The sequence below is a fragment of the Pteronotus mesoamericanus genome, unplaced genomic scaffold (assembly GCF_021234165.1).
Source record: "Pteronotus mesoamericanus isolate MK-2021 breed Mesoamerican mustached bat unplaced genomic scaffold, CSHL_Meso_final scaffold_54, whole genome shotgun sequence".
Lineage (NCBI taxonomy): Eukaryota > Metazoa > Chordata > Mammalia > Chiroptera > Mormoopidae > Pteronotus > Pteronotus mesoamericanus.
This window is the reverse complement of record NW_026555321.1, coordinates 55,809,285-55,831,097: the sequence shown is the minus strand read 5'-3', so window position 1 is coordinate 55,831,097 and position 21,813 is coordinate 55,809,285. Positions and strand designations below refer to the sequence as shown.

The following is a 21,813-nucleotide window of genomic DNA, read 5'->3' as shown; positions in this document are numbered from 1 at the left end:
GACAAACATATAGGCAAGTGGCGTCATGGATTTGGTAAACTTAACTACAATACTTAGACTCTCTGCTAGAGCAACAGGTGAACATCAATTTCTGCTTCTGTAACAATCCTGAATTTAGGAATTTAAACTGTAACTACTCCAAGTTCTATTTCTGAAGGTTTGAAATGAGTTGATATAATAGTTGTCAGGCATGTAATCGCAGTTTCCACTGTCTGTTCGAATGCCCAAATTTTTTTTCACTTTTTTTTTTTTTCAAGAAAGCTGGTTGACTAGGTGTGACTCCTGCTGCAGTGGCTTCAAACTCACAGTAGTAACCTGTAGGATCATACATGTACACCTGAGATAGAGTTCTATATCTCTGCCAATTAAAATCACACAGCTACCAGGGGGCCTCTTTTCAGCATTCTGTGTTTAGACATGAAAAATATTAGCAGTGTTTTTACATAGCATGTCCACAGAATCTCAAAGCCATACCTATATTTCCAATTAGTTGCCTCATAGAGTGCCCTCCGTACCTGGGATGTGCTGTCAGGTGTCATTCCTGGCATCATATAGCCTATGTTTTCACTTATCTTAAATGAGTCACTGTGCTGGAATCCAGTAATTTGTCAGGTAATTTCTCCTGTGTGACAATTACTGTACAGTCTTTCCCTCTGACAGCTGCTGATGTAAGGGCACCTGGTTAATAAACTTAAAAGCATATTTTACTTGGAAAAGCTGGACCTCAGGTGAAAAAATGGTAATGTGGCTGTCACAGACGGTGCTGGAACCATGGTACAAGTTGGTGCACCCATGAATTCAAGCATGGTTTCTGGGCTCTGTAGCTCCCAGTTTTCTTTATGTAATTAATTTCTAGTTTTATACCATTGTGTTCTGAAAATAGGCAAAAAATGATTTCAGTTCTTGTAAACTTATTTCAAATTATTGTATGGCCTAACTTATGATATATTTTGGAAAATACTCCATGTGCACTTGAGATGAATGTGTACTTTGTTGCTTTCAGATAGAAGAGTCTGTAGATATCTGTTAAGTCCTTCTGATCTGACATGTCATTTTAGGTCAATGTTTCCTTACTGATTTCCTGTCTGGGTGACCTATCCATTGATGAAAGTTGGGTAGTAAAGTTCCATACTATTTTTGTAATGCTGTCTATTTCTCCTGTTAGGTCTGTTAATATTTGCTTTATACACGTAGGTGGTCCTATGTTGGGTGTGTATCTTTTTTGATTGACACTTCTGTTATTCTATAAAACTTTTATTTGCCTCTTACTACAGTCTTTGTTTTACAGTTTATTTTTTCCTGATACAAGTACAGGTACTCTGGCTTTCTTTTGGCTTCCATTTGCATGGAATGTCTTTTTCCATCCCTTCACTTTCCATCTTTGTGTCTCCTTGTGTCTCCTCAGTTAAGTCTCCTGTAGGCGGCATGCAGATGGGTTTTGCTTTTCTTCCCATTCAGCCACACTGTGTCTTTTGGTAGGAGAATTTAATCCATTTATATTTAAAGTAATTATTGACAGTTATGTTCTCATTGCCTTTTTGTTGACTGTTTTCTGGCTCTTTCTATAGTTAATTATCTCTGATACCCTAAGGACAGTCCTGTGTTGTGATAGTTAATGGGTTTAGACTTTGTGAAAGGAGATCTCGGTGTTTGACCGGATGGATCATTTATTCCAACTGTTTTCGACCATTGCAACCAAACAGATTGATGAGGTCACATTCTTGCTGATCAGTCAGCACTGTACTGATGCTCAGGCGCCAGAAAGTCAGTCAGCCACAGGTAAAGGTGTCAAGAACTGAACTGAGCCGATTTGACCATTCCAAAATTGTCAGTCTCTTGGCCAAAATGGTAGCTGTAGCAATTAACAGTAGACAGAGGTATGCATTTCCTCCCCTCACGCCCTCACTGTCCTATGGCATATTGTATTTAATGAAAGTTTTATCCAAAATTCTGCCACATGGACAGAGATGTATTAGGAAGCAAACCCCAAAAAGTCATACAGCTTGTTTCTTTGAGGCCTGAAGTCTCTCTTTGCTGCACTCACATACTGCAGCAAGTATCTCAAATAAAAGATTTACTCTGAGGAGCAAGTAATACTATTTTGATGGCAGAATTGGCCAGCTTTCTGGTTGAAAGATATGACAGTTCTTTCATAGTACCAAATGTGATCTAGACCCCTTGTGTAGTTCTCAATGTATGAGGTTCTTAGGTGTTGACACACAATCTTTTCAGCTAATCATATGTCTTGACTGCTACTTATTTCACCAATAAAAAAATCATTTTAAACATCTCTAATGCTAATGAATGGACTTTCTGATGTAGTTTTAAATAACAATATTTGAGGTACCTGTATGACCTTCTTTTCTGTATAGAAGGATGGGAGAAGGTCCTGAGAGGACACTTCTTATTTAGAAAAACTTTTCTGCATGTTGGTAATAAAAGATAAACATACATGTGTAGCTGATTTTGAAAGAGCTCATTATAATTAGCAAAAGAGTGAGTTAGATTAGAGGCACTTTGAGAATTAGATATAATTTGTCATCAGTAAACACTCATGCATGAACACTTACATATCATAGAATTGAACTACCCTTTATAAGAGATCATTTGCCCTGTTTATAGCTTTGTTTAAGAAATTGATTGGTGGCCAAATTTCATAATTTGTGGGTACATATTTAAGCATAGTTAATTCTGTTACAGGTGGCCAAGTGAAAAGGAAAACCAGTGGCCCTCAATTGGCAGCAGGGAGACCCATTTCAATAAAGTGAGTCAGCCTCACTTCTCTCTTTGGAGTGAGTGTCCCTGCATTAATTTTTCAAAGTCATCCCTTCACAAGCATTTCTGAAGGCATCCTTTGTTTTCTCACTGCTGGTTTTGTCTCTACCTGCTTTTATTCAATTTTGTCTCCAACTTTGGGAGACGCTGTAGTATGGTGGTTGAGATTTTTTTGGCTTCTAGTATGGATAGTGGGATTCAAATCCATGCAATGCCATTTATTAGCTGTATGACTTGGCCTACTTAGCATGCTGGATCTTACTTCCCTCACTTGTTAAATGGGAATTAGAACAGTGTAATGCTGTGCCTGGAACACATAAAGTATTGCTTTCTAATTACCGCTTTTCTTCCTGGTGCTGCTATTATTAGTTTAGTTTATCATCTCTTTCCACCCTGTTCCTGTAGGTTCCTCCAGATTTAGAATTCATCCAGACATTCCTATACTAGATAGCCTAGCACAGCCCATCTTTCCCAACTCCTATAGCCTTTGTTTTCTTCCTTCCTCCCAACTACTAGTGAGGCTTAGGGATTTGCTTAAAACTTACCTTACTATTTACCCACTAAGACCTGCAACTAGTGAGCATGACAAGAAAACCTTTCTTGTCTTTGTTGCATTTTAGTTAGATAAACTGAAATCATGACCTAGCTCCATACTCTCCCTTACTTCCTTCCGTTCTTTAAAAATGCATTTTCCCCTTTTGAAGACCTTTATAGCCTTTACATTGAGTACCATACCCTATCAACTCTGCCATCACAATCACTATAAAATAAACTTGAAACACAGGTTGTTACCAGGCATTTTTCAGGGCGTCATGGGAGTTTTATGATAAATATTATCAGATTGTTGTTTTTCATCTGGGTTTCTTTTTATGCGTTTCACATGGATTTCTCAACCATTGGGTATGTACGGGGCAACTCTTCTGAGTGTAAACTCCTTTTTATTAGCAGTGGCCCTCCTTCCACTGTGACAATGATATAAGGGCGATCTACCAGTAGCAGATCATATGTCACTCCAGCACAGTGTTGACATATTGGCCTCTAGTGTGGAATACTCCATGCGCAGTGGTCTCTTCCTGCTAATGAGTGCCAGGTTGCTTAGCAAGCACTCCATGTTAAAAAAAAAGGTATAATGAAAAGGATTTTCTCTTCTGTTCGAAAGCAAAAAATATGATGATGTTGCCATCCAAAAATGCATTTTTCTATTTTGAATTCACTGAAAGATACATGGCTGCTATTACCAGAATAGAAATTGTCTTTTTTTTTATCTTTAAGTGTTAAAATTCACCTTTTATTTGGTACATAAAGAATTTATTTATCGGGTGTTCTTGTCTCCATTCAAACTCCACACAAATGCATTTTGTAGGTTTCTTTATAGGTACTTTGTGGAATTATAAGCTATAAGTCTTAGACTAGTGTTGCTGGTCAAACTTAACTCAGACAGAAACCAGAGGTCAGAACTGTCATAGGAACTTAAGAGGGCTTCTTTCTTGTTTTATTTTTTTCAGGTGTAAAAGCCTCAGAAGGATGGCATACTTTAGGGCAGAGCACATTCTGGTAGCCTCAGGCCTGTTGTGTTTGGTCTGTACAACATTTTACAATAATTTGTGTTGGTTGCCAGCATCTAAATACAAAGAGATTACACCTAAAACAATTTCTGAGTTTTGTGAAAAAAGTACAGCCACACTGGCTTCACAGTCCCATATGGCAGCTGAGACTTGGAGCCAGACAGTGGCTGCCCACTTCAGCTGGGGCATGGCATAGAGTTTGTCATTGCCCACTGGACTGCTTTACTCATTAATGTGGCCCTCTGTCCCAACAGGCCATGAGTTTGCAACTCCTTACCCTAACATGCAAGGGAAAAACAAGACAATTGCTATACGAAGACTGAACAATATGTTGAATATGTCTTTCTGAGACAAAAAGAGATATGTGTGTATGTATATTTGGAATCTGTATATAATTTATGAAATGTAGATATATAATCTCAGGAGTGTATATTTCTGGAATATAAATAAATATAATTTAGGTAAATTAGTGTGCATGTAAGTGCTAGAAGTTATAAACTTATGTGACTTTCTGTTTCTTAGACTGTCATGTGTCATACAATGTTCCATACTGCAGGGACCCCTGGCAGCACCTTCTTTTAGTCCAGTTCTCCCCTTGGACTGTTACGACGTGGAAGCCCAGACCCAGAGTCAGATGATTTGTTGAAGGCCATACAGGCAATCAGTGGTACTGCTGGGACAGGATGTCTGTGGCCCGTTTGTGCTGCCAGGCAGATGGGGGCACTGGTGTGCAGTGTGGCATAGTTGAGGAGGGAGCCAAACTTTAAAAGTACATGCCTTTTCGATACTCTCATAGGTTGCAGTTTGAAGGAAAATGTTTCACTCTGTACGCGTTCTGCGAGCACCAGTCGTCTGTGCTCACTCTCTGGCCTGCTTCACCAGCAGGATCCGGGCAAACCTTGTCTCTGGCTCCTGGACCTTCTACCAGATGATCTGAGTAGTATAGCCCTGCCTCTAACACTGGGCTGTTGTCCCTGTTCTCCCCATTGGTCATTATTGCCATGGGACAGAGTTTTCATACTGTGTTCTGTTTTTTTCTTCCCTGATTGCTCATATTCCTTTCCAGTCATATTAATTATGCCTTAGAAACTTCTACGAAAATCAGCATTTCCTCTTCATCCCCCCATTCCTGTGTTAGGTGAGGTTCCCATCACCTGTCATAGGACAGCTGTGGTAGTCTGATTCTTGTACTTCTTTATTCCAGCTCAACCACAATTCTAGTTCCTTGTCATCTTCATTGGTTTTCAACCCTGTGCATTTACATCACTTTAGGGTTTTAATTCTTACTGAGGTACAGGTTGCAAATCCAGAAATGGATTTCATTCCATTAGGGCAAGGCACCAGCATTTTTAGAAGCTTTCTAGACTTATCACATGCTCCTCCAGAGTTGATAACCACAGTATGGTTAGTTTTCTATCAAATGCTTCTGATGGGTTGCTCTAATGCTGCATTACTGTGTTCTGAATTAAGTCCTGACTTCTTCTTTGGCTTCTGAGGACTTTCTTGTCTCCTGACCACTCCTCCAGTTCCATCACTGCTCCCGGGTACACTTACATGCCAGTCATGAAGAATAGCTTGCCCACCCTCCTGAGACTCAGAATGCCTCCTGATTATTCCGTGCCTTTGCACATATGGTTCGTGCCACTTGGCTCCCCCTTTCTGTTCTACAAAAACAAAACCTCTCTATTCTTCATCAGTTATCATGCATGATATTTTAATATTCCCCTGCATACTTGACTGTCTTGCCCTTCTAAAGCAGAGCTGCTCAGTAAAACTTTCTGCAAAGATGAAATATTTTACACTGTCCAACAAGTTAGCCAATATGTAGCTAGTCGCCACATGAAGCTCTTGAGTACTAGAAATTTGTCAGCTAAGGAACTGGATGTTTTGTTTTCATGTAATTTTAATTAAAATAGCCATATGCGACAATTAAAATATCCCTAACAACTACTATTTTGGACGCCACAGACCTTGACTATGAGCTCCTGAGGGAAGGGACCAAGTTCGATTCTTCTTTCCTTTCTTTGTGGCACAACACGGGGTTCACTAACATTATTTGCTAAACACCTGAATGAATAATGTAGGAGCTGTATCAAAAACAGCTCTCTTCTCTAGTTTACGCACCTTTACACACACACAGTTGAAATTCCTACCTTGGATCAGAACATACGATCACATTTGACTCTCACAGATCTCTCCCTTTACAGATGGAGAAATTATTGAGGATCTGAGAAGTTAAATGACTCAGCCAAGTCATAATTATGCAAAATAAGATTTGATTTCATCTGCCAATTATCTTTAATTACATTATAAACAACAAACTTCTGATATTTTTAGTTCTGGGTTTCTGAAAATAGGGTCCCCAGAAAGAATGTTCTGTGGCCCTGTCATTCACATTTCCAGAGGCTGGCTTTTATTCTTTGGTTACTTAAATTATATCATTTCTTGAGTCTGGGGCTGGTACCAGGTTTCTTGTTTTAACACCATTACCAAATCTGCAATAGGTCGGAGGTCACAGGTGTGACAGATGATAGCGCTTCCTTTTCAACTGTTTGAAGGCTGGCTGTAAAGTGGGAGATGCTGGAAGTGGGACACATGATGAGATTATTAAAGCTGAAGTTTAGCAGACCACAGGGCCAGGAAAGGGAGTGGCATTAAGGTTCATCTGAGACCTTAATATAAAATTGTCTTATAACCTGAAAGCTTTTCCTCATGTGCAGTTTAAATTAGGGTACTGTTGCGGGGGGTGGGGGGTTAAAGGAGGATAATTGCATTTTTGGTAGATAGTGGATCTCAATTCTTATTTATAAGAAGTCTATTTGATTAAATCCCTATAGCTTCCTTGCTCACTCTTTTTTCTTTGCTCTGTATCCTGAATAAGGTGATTTTACTTCAAGGGAACATAAGATGTTTTTCTTCAAATTATATCTCAGTCATTCACATTAATATCAGCCATGATAACATTTTTTATATCTTCGGAGTTGTGAACCAATACAATGCAGATGCGATCTGCTTGACTTCACCTTGCTGATCGATTTGAGTGGCGAGAAGAACTAAGATTATTTCCTGAGAAGTGTTGGTTTTATGAAGGAACCAAAGAATTTTTGTCTTTAACTTTATTAGAATTCATCAACTTTATTTATTCAAGAAGATAGGTTAATCTTATACCTGAAAATAATATATTATATGTCAACTATATATCAATTAAACTAGTGATTAGAGTATGATAATGAAATTGAATCATTGCTATATTAGGACGAGCACTATATGCCAATGGAACAAATAACAGAGCATTGATCTAAAGAGAGATTAGAGAATGGTTCTAGAAGCATGTGGAATTTGTTCCTGAAATATGTGGGACAGGTAATTTCTCTAGGAGAAGAGGAAGCAGAGTTACAGGTGGAAGGCTGGCTCTGTGTGAAGACTTGGAGATGAGTATGTGGGGTGTGCAGTCATATCTGTTGATGGTAGAATGGCAGTGAGGGAACAGGGAGTGGTTAACATCAGTAAGAGCCCTCTGAGTACCTTTGGACATTTCAACTTGGCTTTCTGGACCTTCAGAAGCTAAGAACTTTTTTAGTGGAGGTGGAACCTGTGTCTGGGAGGCAGAGATATTAAGCTTTCACATCAATTTTGAGATTCATCCAGCGTCAACAAAATTATTAAGATGTGGCGAGGAAGCTATCCCAAAATTGAGAAAACTCAGTAAGCTTACATTTTGCAAGATGAGTTTATCTTCTGTGTGGGCGTGTTTGAGGAAAGGAAAGGCAGGAAAGAGCTTTGAGGAGACCATGGCAGGAGTCCATGCAAGGCTCTCATGTGGGCTAGTGAGCCTCCACTGGGCTGCAGAAAAGAGGATGGAGCTGGCATGTGGTTGTTGGCTGTGGTGGAGGAGGTGCCAAATCTGCCTCCATAGCATTTGCCTCATCTACTAGTGGGCAGTGTAACATCACTGAGGGAAGAGCATGTGGAGAGAAGCAGGTAGAGGAAAGGTCTTGGTGACAGAGGAGAACCAGAGTCCCAGGTGGAACCCTGGAGAGTAGAAGACAGCATCACCCTCTTGAGCACAGCCAATGGACTGAATCAGGAGAGGCTGAATACTGAGTGACCTTGGCAGCAGAGGTTCAGTGCTGTGGCGAGGACTGAGGAGGAGTGAGAGGTGAAGAAGGCAGGTTGGCAGTATAGTTTATGAAAGGGACATGGGACTAAGACAAATGTGCCTATTTTGTTTGATAATAGAGATTTGAAAGTCTGACCAGAATCTTATACCTTACTGGAAATTTTTAAATTTCAGAATGTTAGATGCCTTTCTGACAGCAAGATGCAAGCTTTTTGGATATAAAAAACAGGCCAGTGGAAGCAGCAGGTTGGATTGTATGGGTCAGAAATTTGTTAAAAAAAAAAAAGGGAGACTCAAACAAAAACAACCATCTCCTCATGGTGGTCTGGGGGCTTTTGATGTAAATCGAGTCAGCTCCACACTGCTCAAAAAGCTGAGGCCGTTGTACATGTAAAGCATGCAGTGGTTATTGGAAATGAATGTGCTTGACAAAGATTTCCATCAAAATGTGAAGGCGAGCGAGAAGTGCCCAAGTGCTCCAGTGGTCTCCAGATCCTTCACTTCCCGGGCAGTACCTTGGCCCCAGGACAACTGTAAGCAGTGCAGGCCCTGGAAATGATTCTACTCTCTTTTTGGGTTCGGTGTAATTCTATCCTTTTTATGGAAGACCTCTCACCCTTAAATTTGTGCGTGCTTTCCTAATAGAACACATCTCTACGCTTGGTAATGAAGTTAATTTCTGGTGCATTTTGTTGTCCTAAGAAGTGGAAAGTGGGGAGGAAATATGACCTCTCTGTTTTACCTGACGAGGCTTTTACTACGAGCTTCTTGACATTCTCCCCCCTTTGTTTATCTTTAATTTATCTCTAACTGGAACCATTTTGTCCATTAGCTCCATTCTAATTACCTCTCCAAGTGGTCAGATTTACAGGCAACACTGGACAGAGAAAAGCAAAGAATTAGCCAGCCTTTCCTGACATTCAACAGCAGCCTACGCCTAAATAGTGGGAAAGTTTATTTGCTTTTTCTGAGGATGTGCTAAGTGATTTTGCAGTTTCAGTGGTATGGCCTTCTAGCACTTAGAGCTGCATTTATTAAATAAATTTGTTCTCCTACTCAAGTGTTAAGTGTGTATTATGAAACCTCAAAGCCAATTTCAGTGATTGCAATGTGCAAATATTTTTGAAATTATGTAATTAAATAGGACTTGGCCTGCAAGGTCCACCAAAGTAATTTATTAATTGAATAGTCTGATTTAATTGTAGTTTGTTTTTGTTTATTCAGGGAAGTTCCTGCGTCTTTTGCAGAGAGAGGAGCCTCATGTGCCTATCACTGGATCACTGGATGTGCAGAGGTCTCTTCAAAAAATCTTTAGCACCCAATTAAATACTAAGCAGGAAGAGTGGACTTGTTCCTTCTCTCCCCAAAACTCTGCTTTCATGTCTGAGTCTTATGATTTTAAAGGAGAAAGAAAAAAAATCTTGCTGGGTAGAATTATTTGTAATCTAGTCTTTTTATCACTACATTACTTAAAATGAATCACTCTTTTCTTTAATTGTGTCAGTGTACGTGGTTATATAAAATCTGTGCATGAAAAGAGAAGCCCCTTTAAATCAGTGTGAGCTACATCGAGCTATGGCTAAAGCCATGCCGTATCTGTTTCCTTGAAATGTCATTTTAAAGGTATTGTGGTTTCGGAGCAGCAGCTGTGACTGAAAAGTATGTAAACTAAGCTGTTCTTGCTCATATCATTTTTATATTCTTATGTCAGACCAGAAGGCTGCTTTAAATTCATTTTTCATTGTGTATTAGTTCTAGAGCTCGGCTTTTTTTCCTTCCTAGGGAACATATGTTTTTGGGGACGTGCGATACTCAAGCACTTAAGAAAATAACAATTGTAGGATGGGAAAGGTACCAAAATAGTTTTTTATCTGAATATTATATTTGGGAGAAGAGTAATTAAAAAAGTTAACTCTCACAAAGTAGAAGTTGGGGGCCTAGCATCTGTGTTTTAGGAAATGAAATAATTTAGGCATACTGTACTAAGTCACATGAAAGGCAGTAACTTTTAGAAACCCAAATTGCTTTCCCAAAAGGAAAATATTTTTTGTTGCTATTAAATATAGTTTATATTGCTACTTTAGAACATTTTTTTCCAGTGGGGCCATTTACTTAAATTCTTAGTTAATATTTCTATATAGAAACGTCTTTGTCTCTGGAGCTCGCCTTTGCAAATTCCCATTTAATATGCGGTTGTGGATAAGTATTTATTCATACCATGTGGTACCCCACACCTGATCAAGTGACAGCATGGCGTCATGTCAGCCAGCAAAATTTTTGAGTGACTTTTGAATAATGGTGGCATAGAAAGGATTGAGAATGGAGGAAATGATAATAATGGGAAACTTTTTTCCTTTCCTATATATTTCAGCATGTATAATGCTTCAGCTTTGCTGTGGAAATTTGAAACATTGGATAGAGAAATAGTCCTTTTCCTAAAGAGTTGTAAAAGTGGAGTAGAAAGCAGGAGCTCTTAGAAATTTCCATGGTAAATATAATTTGATTACATGTGTTGGTAATTTCCCTCTGAGCTCAGGATTTCACTTTAAGAGTTGGTTCACAATGATGTGTTTCTTTCCAGCTTTTGAAAACAAAGGTTACCCCTGGAATTTGCCCTAAGATTCCACTGATTTGCCTCATAAGCATATCCTACACATAAATGCTCCAAGTGAGGGGAGTGACTTGAGGCGGAAGGTGGGCCCCTCATGGGTTGTTATTCTGCTTGTCGCAACTCTCCTGTCTTTGTCTGTACCCCAGGTTGTGGCTTCCCCCAGGACATAACCTGGCCCCCTTGTCTTTGCATCATAGCCTTAAAAAAGGACCTCTTCAAAGCATTTCGGGTGATGGTCATGATAGCTAATGGGTACAGCAGAGGCATTGGCCATCCAGGATGACACTGGGCGTTGCACTGGAGCAGGGCCCTGGGCAACCCTGCTGTACTCTTGAGGATTCTGGGAAGTTCAGGACAGTGGCCAAGCCTGTAGTCAGATAGCTTGGGGGCAAAGGCATTTCCCAACCAGTACTCAAGTATGTTAGTATTTTAACAACTCATTTGGGTGACTACTGTGGTACCAGTTGGACGTTGTCCATGAGTGCCCCTCCTTTGCCCCACAAGGAGGCTGAGGTCTGCAGAAGGGAAGGAGTTACCAAACCCTAGGTGACTTAGTGGTGACTCTAGGAGTAGAGACATTCTCCTGCCTTCCAGGGAAATGTTCCCTCCATTTACTTTGCTCCTTTTTAACTAAGTTGTGGAAATATCTCCTTGTCCACTTACTTCAAAAGGATTTTCTTAAAAATAAAACTGAGGGGAAAAAACAAGATGCCTGGAGCAATGAAGTGGTTGACTGTAGAGCAGAAAGGTAGCTTATTTGGATTATAGCTTCCAATGACATGATTGATGTTTCCAGCCACCACATTTTCTAGCCATTGCTTTTCCACATTTGCCTGGAGTTAGAGGTTCTCATCCCTGCTTTCAACCACGCCCCCTGCATGACTTCTCACACCACTGATCTACTCCCCAGGAGGCAGTGGCTGAACTAGACCCCCTCAGAGGTAACTTTCAGCTCTAATATGATCATTCTCCTCTCTCATCTGAGATTTTCCCATCTAAGCCTTACTTTTTTCACTTAAAATTCTGGGTCTCTTGCCCTGGCCTGCATTGCTCAGTTGGTTGGAGTGTTGTTCCATCAACCAGAAAGTTGTGGGTTTGATCCCAGTCAGGGCACATGCCTGGGTTGTGGGTTTGGTGATTGGTGCATACTAGAGATGACCAATTGATGCTTCCCTCTGTCAATGATGTTTCTCTCCCTCTTTCTTTCCCTTTCTTCCCTTCTCTTCCCCTCTGTCTCGCTCTCTAAAAAAAGAAGTCAATAAGCATGTCCTCAGGTGAGGATTGAAAAAAAGTCTAGGTCACACAGTTGGTACAGAAGAAATCTGAATTTTGGTCATGAAGACACAATAATTCTCACTTGATCCCCAGTCTGTTTTTTGAGGGACATCTTTGTCTTTTGTCATTGTTAAAACTTGGTCAAGGAATTTTTGGTAAAATAAATCTACAACTTCCTCTTCTGAATGAGGTTTGCACTTTCCTATTATTATTGTGATTATTATTATTATTTCTGTCACTGATAAAGCTACAGGTATTACTAGGTGGTGGTTCTTCTCCCCACCCCACTAAAGAAGCTCATAAAAGATTGTATGGCATGGAAAGTGCCGTGGCAGTTAAATAAGAGCCTGGTTCACATAAAGAGACTTGTTTCTATATGGAAAATATGAGCCTTTTTTTTTTTTTACATGGACCAGGTGTGGATTAGTTCACTGAACCTTTCACCCAGCCATATTCCCGCTTATAATTCTTCTGAGGCATAGTTCAGCCAAGTCAAAGAAACGTGTTATTAAAGGTGAGCTGAAAGCCATTTAAAAAAAATAAACAAGCTTTTTAAGATCTTAAATCGGTAACAGAATCTATATGGACAGACTTGAAACATGCAAGAAAATATGTCTGAATAACATGGGGTTCCAGGCTAGATGCTCCTCCTGCCTTTTTTGAACATCTCCCCAAAGCCCTTTTTGGTCATTGGTGGGTCAAGCAGTTGACACTAAGCTTGGATTGCAGCTCTTTTGTGTTGTAGCTAATGATTTTCCCTCCACCGAGGTAGGTGATATCGCAGTCTTAAATCTACGATTCTCCAGCTAATATTGAGGAGAAAATCAGTATTCTGATTTTTTTGTACCATGTTCGTAAGAAGTTTAAAGTCTGATGTGCGTTTCTCCTGTCTTTAAGCCTGTAGCATGGCCCTTGACTAGATAGTAGTAACAATTATGAAGGTGGCGAGAATAAAGTTTAGGAAGCTTTAGTTTTATGTGAGTTCCAGTATCTCTGGTTTTAACAATGGCACTGTCATTCCTTTAGCACTCACCATGTGCCAGGCATTTTTCTAAGTACTTTTTTTGTGATAATGCATTAATGCCTCAAAAGCACATTTTGCAGTATAATTAAACCCACTTTATGGTTGAGTATACTGGGGACAGAGAATATACGTAACTTGCCTGAGTTCCCAAGGCTAGTACGCAGCAGAGCTGAGATTTGAACTCAGGCACTTGATTCAGTGCTTATAGGGTATGAACTGTCCTCTGAGCTAAACTATACTGTGCAGCACTACGTGATATAATACTTAGTTTTAATGGGGGTAACTGAAGAAAGCATTAAGAAATAAAGATATTCATCCTGTACACACTCAGCTTGGCCTCCTGCCCCCCATCTTCCCCAATTCAAAAGCATTTTTCTGTTTTGGTTGTTTTTACAGTGTAGCCTGTTCCAGCTAAGCACTGGGTGTCAATCATTTGCATCCGGTTGCACTGCTTCTTCCTTGATTAGCTTAAACTTTCATTGCGATTGTGGAAAGGCATGTTCCACTTTTAAAGCAATTACAAAAAGCAAAAACAAAGAAGGAGGGAGGTATTTCTGGGGTGAGTTGTTCTGGACCACCCTTCCTTGGGTAAATGGTTCCTTCCAAGCGGATCTGGATTCTCCAGTTGTCTGCCATTCAGAAACTTACACTTTGCTGAAGAGAATGGCCCCCACCCCAAGCTCCCCACATGTTGCTTTCTATGACAGAAAAGGAAGGAGTTCAGGCACAGCTTCATCTAGGGAACTTTTGAGCAACTTTTTTCCTTGAGGACCATATGCTGAGTTTGTCCATGTCATCTGCCATTTCAACCATTCTTGTCTTCGGACATTTAACCTGCTGAATTGGGGAGGTGGTATCATCTGTGAATCACCATGCCAGGTTTCTACTAGATAGCCTTCCTCCTTTAATATGTTCCTGGGCTTTGAGCAGAGCTTTATTGTCGTGGCGATTAGAGGTTCCCTAGCATCATATTAACATAGTATCAGAAACCTGTCTAGCCAAAGAGCTGAGAGGGTGGGTTCCCCCTGGTTCTAAATTACAGTGGTGTTAAAGACAGGGTGAGCTTTGGGAAAGCCTAGAGGTGGGTCAGAGTTGCGTGTAGAAGGGATCTAGGATTTGCAAATGGCAGGGAATTCAGGAAGAGAGGCATGGGAAAGGAAATGAGGTGAAAGGGTGCCAGGAAAAGCTGCATCATCATTTGTCTTTTCTCTGGTGGCCAAAAGGTAAGTTTCTACTTTCAGGTCACTTGCAACCACTGTGGGCACATAGCTGCCAGCTGCCAAGTTTTGTAGTTTAAGGACTAATACAGTTGGGATGTGCTGTATACTTGGAGACCACTGTTTTCAGGGAAAGACTGTCAGGAGGTCTTCCTAACTATCCTGACTGTGAATGGTTTCATTCTCAACTGTCTTTCTTCCTGGGTCAGTGTGCCCACAGTGAAATTTAGCATGGAGCCACCTGGAGTCTCTTCTCTGTGCATCTGGAGAATTAGCCAGTGTACGTGTTAACAGTGGGACTAGAGGAGTTGGAAGGAGATTCAGGCTGGTTAGTGTTACTCTTTCCATATATATTTATTGAACAACGACCATGTATAGCTAGTGTTCTGTACTGGGTACAGCAGACAAGGCAGATGAAGTTCTTGCCTTCATTGAGTTTATATTCTGATATCTTGTCCCAAAATGAACTGCACACAGTAAAATAATATGACTGGTCTCATCGGTTGCCTAGACTTTCCCAGAAAAACCAACAAAATCAGTTTAGCTTCAGATTGGAGCTTCCAGGAGCCAGATGTGGCCACAGGAAGCACATCTCAGAGCTGTCATCTGGCTCCAGCTGTACTAACCTAGGCCTGGTAGGCAGCCATGAGCTGTGTCTGCCAACTGGTGGCCAGACACTAGTGCAGGCTTAAACAATTAGTGGATCCCTTACCCAACGGCTAGATTCGCTGTGTGTGTCCCAGGGTTACCACTGCTGTCCAGACCAGAAACTTCTGTGGTCCTGGGCAGAAACACCCAGAAGGAAACCAAAAATCAGCCCCTTGAGAATCTAGGCAAGTCCTTCTTATCCTGGAACATGGAGAGGGATGCAGGGGAGGTGGAAAACCATTGTCAGCAAGAAAGTTGAACTATACCAGACATGTGTTGTTACTGCCCCCCAACTGCCAGGCAAGCCTGGATTCCCACTGAAGGTACGTGCCTAACGCAGGGTGCCTGCTTCTTGCAAGCTCCTGCAGAAAACCAGAGTACAGAGGCCTGTTTTATCCAGACAGAGATTTCCATGAAAAGCCTTAATTCCCATCTTTGAAAGCAATTGTATACCTACTGACTGACATACTATAACTTCTCAGGTATCTCTCTGCCTCCCCAAATAAGTATATAAATAAGTAAAATGCTTCAGCCTACTTGCATGCAGAAGATTCTTTATAAACTGCAGAGTTTCTGGTTTAATGGAGCAGATAGTCTCTGCTAGCATGTGGAAAAATTACGATTTTGCTCATCCATTGTCCAGCAAGCTCCTGACACCCCAGTAGTTGCTCAGGAAATGTTCATGGAATGAGCCAAGGAAGGAAAAATTCCCACGAGCATGCTGACTTTCAAGGACAGTGGTAAAAATGAGTGCAGTTATTTTAAATAATAAATGGGGGAAACAACCCACAATTTAGAGCAAACAAAGAGTAAAGGTTTAAATGGAATAATTTTAGGATTCTTTATTTAAATGTCTACTTCTAGTGTTTGGCTAGAACAGAAAACACAAAAGGGTAGAGATGAAGGTTGTGAAGGGGATTTCTCTTGAGCCTAAGCAGATATATCACGTGGGGGCATCTTGTCACAGCGAAATTCTTAGAGATTTTTCAGAGAAGTCCCACTCTGAGTAAGTAATAGCAACAACAAATTTGTTGAAGCGGAGAAAAATAATTTAAGATACCAGTTTATGTGTAAAAATCAGTATTTGCATGCTAAGTGCATTGTACCCATTTGCTGTGGAGGAGAGGTAAATTTTGTGGCATTGGTGTGAGCTGGCCAGGGGGTGGCATAGAGAGGAGGCACTGACGCAGTCTGAGGACAGCCAGATGGCTGCAGCACACATCTTTTGTGTTCTTGTTTACGTCTTAAAGCAGTTGCAGAATTTTGCCCTTGGCGATACTTTCTTGATGCTTGTATGTTCTGCAATGAATTTACTTTTGTCAGGGTACTTTGAAAGAAAAGCCTTGCTCTAAAAAAATTTTTTTTGTACCTAAGTTATAAACCTGTAAAGTCAACAGTGTGTTCATAAAAATATTTTTTAAATGTTAAGTATGTTAGTAAACAGCAGGAGGATCAGCTTTTCTTAGCACAGTGATTTTGACCATATTTTACATCAATTCACAGGAAGATTTTTGCAATACTATGAATGTGGGATTGGTAATGGATGGATGGATATAGATAGATAGACAGAACAGATGCACTGTTATTCCAATATAATGAAGCTTATCTGATGAGAGATTTTAACTTTTTCTATTACTTATAGCAGGTTCTTAGGCTGTGGTTTCCCTATTTGTGTTTTATCAGCATGTCTGACTTGGTGATATTTAAGTTAAGTGAGAGTGCTTTTGGGTAAGTTGGTGGGTTTTGCCTGTGTGTTTGGTTGGCATTTATTAGAACTGCTTATCACACCACCATTGAAATTTATATTTATTTCCTACTAAAAGCAAATTAAATTTTGTGATCAGTGTGGCAAGGGATATTTAAGGTGTTCTAACTGCTTATGAGGGATGATATTTTATCACTGAATGCTTTTAATAAGGAATTGCTTTGGAGCTGTTTAATATTTCCTATCGATGGAATGTTTCAGAATAATTTAATGTCCTTTTCACAGTCTCTGTTTCTCTCCTTCTCCCCCCGACCCCCACCGCCCCTCAAACAAGAGAAGAGCACAACTTTAGGGTCCTTGGGCAATGGTTTATTCTCCCATTGTGCACAGATTTCCAGTTTTCTTTGGAACCTGCAGTCCCTGATGAGAAAACAGGAAGCTTATAGCGCTAACCTTATTGAAATCTCTGCTGGTTTAGTCACAAGTCTGAGGCAACTCCTTCCAATAATGAAGCCATTGTACGCATCATCTCTGATCAGCTCTTGAAATGTTTTAGTAAGTCTATCTTACAACATTATACGAAGATAATCAGCAGACTTAGAAGGTCCCCATCTGGACTGTAGAGTTCTTTTACTGAAAGATGTTTTGCCTTTTTGAGATAGCTCTCGCGTTTCATCATCTGTTCTGCCGAGATGAAGTGCATATGAAAAGTCAGTGACTCTGAATCCATCTGTTGTTATTATTTTCCACTGATAATTGGCTTGAACAATGAAATGTCTGTGTCTGCAGCCTTTGAAACTGTACACCCTGTTTATTTTTTGGAGGTCTCACTGCAACAACCCCCTCTTCATACTCTCAAGCTTACAGTGAGTGGTGCTTGTGTGAGGATGCATCTTTGACTCTGTGCATTCAGCATGTATCACTCAGCGTCTAAAGCTTGCATATGGATTTTTGTCACAGTCCTTGTGTCTGTGTTGTTTGCTCCAGTATCCAGCAGTCTTGCAGCAGGGAGCTTAGTTGGACCATGATGCATGGATATGTTACCTGGATTGTCATCTGTATTTCAAGGTCCTCATTAAAATATTAATTTAGAGTATAGTATCTAATACCTATGAAATTAGATACTACCTATAATTAGATACTACCCAATATATTAGGTTGCATCCAAGTTAGCACGATGCAGAGCATTAATATTGGATTCCACTAACAGCACTTCCATTAGCTTGCTCAACCAGTGTGAGTTATAGATGAGGTAGGAAGCATAACTACCCACCAGATCTGCCAAAACAGTCATTAGAAGCTCCATTGGGATGGACAGAGGCTCTTTCACAGTGATCTGCTGATGAAATTTGGTTCTATGGTTTATTTGCATCAAGTTTAGATCGCTATCATCTATGAAAGCGGGTTATCTAACACCTTATTTGGAATGCCATTTCAAGACAAAAAAGTGAACAGAATAGGTATCCTTAGTTTTTATGGGAATGCCTCTTAGAGAACCTGGGTTTTATTCTTTGCGGCTTTAAGAATCTTTTAATTTTGTTCCTCTTCATGTTATGACACAATATATGTTTTAAAAGGGCTTTTTGTTTATATTTTTTTTTTAACTTTTCTGTAATATTCTTTTGCTTTTGTGGCAGATTGGTGTAGCCAGAAAAGAGTGTTGTATTGCTACAATAAAACTTGCTTTTGAACTAGAAAACCACCTTATTTCCCTTGGCTAGCAGCAGAATTGTGGTACATTCTCTGAGGCTCTAGTGGATCTTACCCTTTTCAGCCCAAGCAATAGTGTAGGCACATCCTATAGAACCTCAGTGCTGCGCTTGTCCCCGAAGGACCATGCGGCATCAGATGAAAGTAGTTGAACATTAGCCTTATTTATGTTTCAAATGAAATCATTCAAACTACCAAAAGTTATTAAAATAAATATGTTACTAGGACCAACATGTAGCCAGAACATATAGTAGAGGGTTAGGGTAAGCTGATTCCATACACTGAACAAAGGTGGTAGTGAATTACTGGTGCCTGCATGTTTTTCTTTGTGCTTCAGTTTCTCAGTTCTAAGGGCAGATTATGTGGAGATATGGTATATTTTCTGCTGAAATGGAGACTGTTGACTGTAATTATGTTATTTAATTGAAATTATAAGTGGTTAAGCCACTCAGTTAAAAGCATCTTTTCTAATATATGGGTAAAATGAGTGGTCATGGGTTGATGACACTTGAAAGGCAGACATTTGGGATGTATTTTTGAACAACTCAAATTATTTTCCTTAAATAATGAATGAAGTAAGGAGTGTAAAGTGGCATTTTTTACTTTATTCTCTTTAATTAGATGTGTGTCCAATGTTATGTGAGTATATATACACATGTATATGCACGTACATAAATGTGTGTATGCCTTTATTTTATATATGTATGTTTTTATACATATATAAAATAGATCTTTCTATAGACTCAAAAGGATGGGTTTATAATGTGTCAAAGCAGAGAAACAACAGTTATACATTTGACTGAAATTGTTGCTGAAAAATATGATTGTTTAAAACTACCACTGAACCGTTAGAGATCCCAGTGCATCTCTAGTAAAAGGCCCCTGGTATGGACATGCCAAATTGTTTTTGGAGTAGCTGCAGATACAATAGTAGCACCATACCCTCCACCTCCGCTCCGTTCCCCGAGTCAGGTCTTAACTACTAACGAATGCAATTCATTTTAATTGTTATTATAGCAACATAACGTTTAACTGTCTTCTGTTTAGCCCTTCTCCCCTGGAACAGGCAGTGTCTCCTGTCCGGGAGAGGACAGGTAGAAGGCACAGCAGGCGTCTGATTGAGCCAGTTATTCATTTGCTGAGTGTTTGTGTTTATGCAAAGGGGCCTCTTCCTGCATATTGAATCTAGAGAAAGCAGTGGCTTTTGTTGTGTTTAGCCCACATACCTCCAGTCCTGCCTCACTCTGCCGCCAGCCCAGCCAGGGAGCCCTGAAAGGCCACAGCTTCAAAGTGCCTGGAGTTTCTCCCTTACAAACTCTCAACTTTCTTCCCTTGTGTGAAAATTGCCTCTGGGGCCCCAAAGCTTTCCTTCCTCACTATGAACGGGTAAGTGTGGGGGGAGCCAAGGCTGATACTTTTGTTTCGTTTTAAAACGTTAAGAGACTACTTTGCTGCTCTTCTGGGTGTCTCCTGACAGAGGTCCTGTCGTTCCTGGGCTGTTGTCACTTGCTGGCTCCTTGAAATGGACAAGTACAGGTGCCTTTAGGAGATGCGGCTGAGTTCTGGACTGGCAGGGAGGGGTTCCTGGGAACTTGGAGCGGGGAGAAAAAGAAAAAGATAGAGAGAACAGTTTTATTATTCTTTGTCCTAACAAATCCTGTTTTGTAACTACCCTGGGGATAATGCTGCCATTGTGTGCTAAAAGGCTGCAAGCAGTGTGCAAGAGTGAACTGTAAGGAAGCAGGGCAACTCTGTCACTGGATTGTCCACACCCGGCCACTCCTCCTGGCAGGGCAGGTCTGTGCTGGGGAGCAAGGGTTTTCTTCGGTGCAAATGGAATTGACTCTTCATTGGTATTAATAGCACACTGGAGATGTTGGCTGTGGTGCTCAGAGAAGCGGTCTGGAGGGAAGGAAATCTGATCTTGTGGCGGGAGGCGGGGCGGGGGGGAGGGTCGTGGGGAAGATGACAGCCCCTTGGCCCCATGGTGGAGGAGACATCCATCTAGGCTTACTTAGCCAGCTAATGGCATCCCGGTTTAACTGTTTGCTCTAGGAATTTTAATCTTGAGCTGTTTGTTTACTGGATCTCATTTTGTTTGTTTGTTTGTTTCTGTGCTTTCTTTAGAAATCACCATATTCAGGGGCTAATCCAGTGTTTTAAAAAAACTGAATATTTAAAAAAACTCAGGAATTGATGCACTGTGCACTTAGATCATGGTGGGGTATGAAGGTAGAATTCTGTTGTTGTTTTTTAAGAGTGTTATAATTTCAAAAATGAATTGTCACAATTAAGAAAGACAAGCCGTGCAAGGAAGCTATGTCCTCTGCGAAGATATTTCAGGAACTAGGGATTCAGTCCAGAGTCTAAAAGAAGGAGTTTTTATTACCAGTTAACTGATGCCTCAGTTTGAGTTACTCTTTTCAACAGAAGAGTGTGCTGTTCCCCCACAGGTTGGAAACTAAGAATTTAAGTAAAATTTTATCAACCTTATTAAGATATGTAGGGACTTGGGTCTTCTTGGGTACAAATCAGTTTAGAGACTTAGAAGCAGTTATTAACAGTGAGGCTGCTGAGGTTTTTAATAATAAAATTACAAATACCCTATTAATTGGAAGTATATGACTTTTATACCCGGTTTTGAAGGGGAAAAATACTTTTTTGTGTGAGGAAAAGTAACTCCGTCAGAGCACCTTCTGTGATTAGCACTATTGTATTCTTAAATTTTGATTGATAGAGATAATAGTTTTCATTTAAAAATACAGACAGGTACTTTAACTTTCCATGACAATAGCTATTTGCATTTCTTTTATCTTTTTGTTTAACATTTGTGGGGGTTGGGATGGATTTGATTATTAACTCTTATTGCACACTAAAGGTAAATTTAAAACAAAGGCTTTGTTAGTGCTTCAAAGAGAAAACAGCAAATATTGTTTTTAGGTTTCAACATTTAAAGGCTGTTAAAGGATACTATAAAATATTTTCATGTGGCCATGCCCAGGGTTTTATATTCTGTAAGGTAGGAGAGTGTTTTTTTCTGAATGAAGTGTGGGCCAGTGTGGACTTGATAGGGGCCTGCCAGCTTGTGGGATTCCCTGGTGATTCTCCCCGGGGCTGCCTGCACCATGTGGCTTACTTTATTTTTAGGATTTTAGGTTGTTCT

General features: G+C 40.2%; 1 protein-coding gene and 1 pseudogene across 7 annotated transcripts in view; one reads left to right on the top strand and one right to left on the bottom strand.

The window, feature by feature from the left end:
• The window catches only part of FOXP1 (forkhead box P1), a 601,776-nt gene that overhangs the window by 260,350 nt on the left and 319,613 nt on the right, over positions 1 to 21,813 (top strand). The gene's annotated exons all lie outside the window — the stretch shown is intronic.
• LOC129088151 (proteasome subunit alpha type-6-like) lies at positions 66 to 5,334 on the bottom strand (annotated as a pseudogene).